This window comes from Nanorana parkeri, unplaced genomic scaffold (assembly GCF_000935625.1).
Source record: "Nanorana parkeri isolate BGI_ZX_2015 unplaced genomic scaffold, ASM93562v1 scaffold159, whole genome shotgun sequence".
NCBI classification, from domain to species: Eukaryota; Metazoa; Chordata; class Amphibia; order Anura; family Dicroglossidae; genus Nanorana; species Nanorana parkeri.
In genome coordinates this window covers 2,465,523-2,470,116 of record NW_017306427.1, presented here as the reverse complement: position 1 = coordinate 2,470,116, position 4,594 = coordinate 2,465,523, and the positions used below count along the sequence as shown (strand labels likewise).

The 4,594-nt window shown below is 50.9% G+C and overlaps 1 protein-coding gene across 1 annotated transcript in view; it reads left to right on the top strand.

Annotated features, from left to right (window-relative positions):
• Nucleotides 1–4,594, top strand: part of GYPC (glycophorin C (Gerbich blood group)) — a 20,168-nt gene that overhangs the window by 12,663 nt on the left and 2,911 nt on the right. The window lies entirely within an intron of this gene.

Below are 4,594 nucleotides of genomic sequence, written 5' to 3'. Positions count from 1 at the left end.
CACCTGACACCCTGCTGAGACCCCACCCATACCATAGACCCCGGTCAGCTCATCTGACACCCTGCTGAGCCCACCTGACACACTGCTGAGCCCACCCGACACCCTGCTGAGACCCCACACATACCATAGACCCTGCACAGCCCACCTGACACCCTGCAAAGCCCACCTGAGACCCCACCCATACCATAGACCCAGCACAGCCCACCTGACACTTTGCAGAGCCCATCTGACACCCTGCTGAGACCCCACACATACCATAGACCCCACACAGCCCACCTGGCACCCTGCTGAGCCCACCTGAGACCCCACACATACCATAGACCCTGCACAGCCCACCTGACACCCTGCAAAGCCCACTTGAGACCCTGCACATACCATAGACCCTGCACAGCCCACCTGACCCCCTGCAGAGCCCACTTGAGACCCCACATATACCATAGACCCTGCACAGCCCACCTGACACTCTGCAAAGCCCACCTGAGACCCCACATATACCATAGACCCTGCACAGTCCACCTGACACCCTACAAAGCCCACCTGAGACCCCACACATACCATAGACCCTGCACAGCCCACCTGACACCCTGCTGAGCCCACCTGACACCCTGCTGAGGCAACCTGAGACGCTGCACAGCCCGCCTGACACCCTGCTGAGTCCACCTGTGACCACGCACATAGCAAAGACCCTGCAGAGGCCACCTGACACTCTGCACATACCATAGACTCTGCTGAGCCCACCTGAAACTGCACACATACCATAGACCCTGCACAGCCCACCTGACACCCTGCAGAGCCCACCTGTGACCACGCACATAGCAAAGACCCTGCAGAGGCCACCTGACACTCTGCACATACCATAGACTCTGCTGAGCCCACCTGAGACCCCACACATACCATAGACCCCGCAGAGGCCACCTGAGACCCCGCACAGCCCGCCTGACACCCTGCAGAGCCCACTTGCCCTAATGCAATACACGGTAATGTGTGTCATAGCTGATCACATGTGCAGCACCATGTCAACTGCCATCCAAATAGCGGTCAACATGGCGCCTCCCTTGGCTGTAAAAGATAAGAGGCTGTAGTTCCACTTTAAGAACCCCTCAAAGGGCCGGCGGGAGCAGACAGTAAAGGGGGTCAATGCGGCATTTAAAAATAAACATGAGAAACTTTCACCTTTCGTCGCCCTCGTTTGAATCATTGGAGATAAGTGAAATCTTGGACGGCTCTGATAGCTGCTTTCGGGGACATCAAACCGTACGCCACTTAAAAATGTTGTTCAAGAACCAGGACAATCACTCTCCACAAACAAGCGCAACGTTTCACTCAGAGCATCTGCAAGACAGAAGTTCCCGTCACCCTGCGCTGCCACCTGCCGCCAATCACTTGTCACCCGCAGCGAGGCCCGGAGCCAAGAGACCAGCAATCTGCCGCCAACTATTTTTGGCCGGTCCAAAAATACCACTTTGTCATGTTTTCGGCATTTTCCGCTGGCAGTGCTGCGGCCTCCGTCTGCCAACATTTTGTCACATTGTAAGAAATGGGAATTTTTGTCTGTTCCCGATGCAAATCATTGGGACCCGAAACTGCGTATAAGATATACACTATATTGCCAAAAGTATTGGGACGCCTTTCCACGCACATGAACTTTAATGGCATCCCAGTCTTAGTGCGTAGGGTTCAGTATTGGGTTGGCTCCGCCCTTTGCCGCTATAACAGCTTTAACTCTTCTGGGAAGGCATCCACATGGATTAGGAGTGTGTCTATGGGAATGTTGGACCATTTGTGAGGTCAGGTACTGATGTTGGGGGAGAAGGCCAGGCTTGCAGTCTCCGCTCTAATTCATCCCAAATCCCCCTCCACCAAACTTTACACTTGGCACAATGCAGTCAGGCAAGTACCGTTCTCCTGGCAACCGCCAAACCCAGACACGCCCATCGGATTGCCAGACAGAGAAGCGTGATTGGTCACTCCAGAGACCACGTCTCCACTTCTCTAGAGTCCAGTGGCGGCGCGCTTTACACCACGGCATCCCACGCTTTGCATTGCACTTGGTGATGTAAGGCTTGGATGCAGCTGCTCGGCCATGGAAACCCATTCCATGAAGCTCTCTACGCACTGTTGTTGTGCCGATCTGAAGGCCGCATGGAGTTTGGAGGTCTGTAGCTATTGGCTCTGCAGACAGTTGGCGACTTCTGCGCACTGTGCGCTTCAGCATGCGCTGACCCCGCTCTGTCATGTGACGTGGCCTACCTCTTCCTGGCTGAGTTGCTGTTGTTCCCAGTTGCTTCCACTTTGTTATAATACCACTAGCAGGTGACCGCGGACTATTTAGCAGCCAGGAAATGTCACGGATCACCTGAATCCAATGTACATCCAAATATCCAATTTACTGCCTTGAATACCTTTAAATGCGAAAGAAAAGTAGATGGGAAGCGTGCGCACAAAAACGTGTCGAAGAGTTCAACAAAAATCGCTCTTTACTTCAAATAGCTGGATCGATCCTCTTCCTCTTTGTGGATCCTAAGTCACTACAGGACGTACAAACTGGCTGGAGGAATCACAGCATGCAGAAGGGGAGGCGGGTATTTGACACACCTGGACGTGCCCAATACAGGCGTGCTGGCTGAAGTTTATTCATTGGGGCTGATCTGACGTCTGAAGTCCATACATTGGGGGCTGATCTGAGGTCTGAAGTCCATAAATTGGGGCTGACCTGAGGTCTGAAGTCCATAAATTAGGGCTGACCTGAGGTCTGAAGTCCATAAATTGGGGCTGACCTGAGGTCTAAAGTCCATACATTGGGGCTGATCGGAGGTCTGAAGTCCATACATTGGGGGCTGATCTGAGGTCTAAAGTCTATACGTTGGGGCTGATCTAAGGTCTGAAGTCCAAACATTGGGCCTGATCTTAAGTCTGAAGTCCATACATTGGGGGCTGATCTGAGGTCTAAAGTCTATACGTTTGGGCTGATCTAAGGTCTGAAGACCATACACTGGGGCTGATCTGAGGTCTGAAGTCCATACACAGGGGCTGATCTGAGGTCTGAAGAGCATACACTGGGGCTGACCTGAGGTCTGAAGGCCATACATTGGGGGCTGACATTGGGGGCTGATCTAAGGTCTAAAGTCTAAACATTGGGGATGATCTGAGATCTGAAGTCCATACTTTGGGGGCTCATCTGAAGTCTGAATTCCATACATTGGGGCTGATCTGAGGGCTGAAATTCCATACATTGGGGCTGATCTGAGGTCTGAAGTCCATACATTGGGGCTGATCTAAGGTCTGAAGGCCATACATTGGGTCTGATTTAAGGTCCGAAGACCATACATTGGGCATGATCTTAAGTCTGAAGTCCATACATTGGGGCTGATCTGAGGTCTGAAGTCCATACATTGGGGTCTGATGTGAGGTCTAAAGTCTATACGTTGGGGCTGATCTAAGGTCTGAAGATCATACACTGGGGCGGATCTGAGGTCTGAAGTCCATACACTGGGGCTGATCTTAGGTTTGAAGACCATACAATAGGGCTGATCTGAGGTCTGAAGTCCATACATTGGGGCTGATCTTTGGTCTGGAGTCCATACATTGGGGCTGATCTGAGGTCTGATGTCCATACATTGGGGCTGATCTGAGATCTGAAGTCCATACATTGGGGCTGATCTTAGGTCTGGAGTCCATACATTAGGGCTGATCTGAGATCTGAAGTCCATACATTAGGGCTGATCTGAGATCTGAAGTCCGTACAATGGGGCTGATCTAAGATCTGAAGTCCATACATTGGGGCTGATCTGATGTCTGAAGTCCATACATTGGGGCTGATCTTAGGTCTGAAGTCCATACATTGGGGCTGATCTTAGATCTGGAGTCCATACATTGGGGCTGTTCTTAGGTCTGGAGTCCATACATTGGGGCTGATATGAGGTCGGAAGTCCATACATTAGGGCTGATCTGAGATCTGAAGTCCATACATTAGGGCTGATCTTAGATCTGAAGTCCATACATTGGGGCTGATCTTAGATCTGGAGTCCATACATTGGGGCTGATCTTAGATCTGGAGTCCATACATTGGGGCTGATCTTAGATCTGGAGTCCATACATTGGGGCTGATCTTAGATCTGGAGTCCATACATTGGGGCTGATCTTAGATCTGGAGTCCATACATTGGGGCTGATCTTAGATCTGGAGTCCATACATTGGGGCTGATATGAGGTCGGAAGTCCATACATTAGGGCTGATCTTAGATCTGAAGTCCATACATTGGGGCTGATCTGAGGTCTGAAGTCCGTACATTAGGGCTGATCTGAGGATGGTCATCCATACATCGGCTGCCTTTTCTTTTGTGTCTTCCTGACCGGGGCTCTTTGATGAGGAGCAGTGAGAATGCTCATATCACATTCCTCCATAGCAGCCGGTCTGACTTTATTCCTTGTCGTCGGATCTTCGCATTTCGTTGTTGCACTTTTTTTTACTTATTAAAATCAGCAATTAGTGTCAGTCGCGGCGAGGAAACATTGTTGCGTGATGTCGGTGTTGTTGCCGTGATGACGTCTTCTTGTACTTCGCTACTTTTGTAACTCTGATATATATATATATA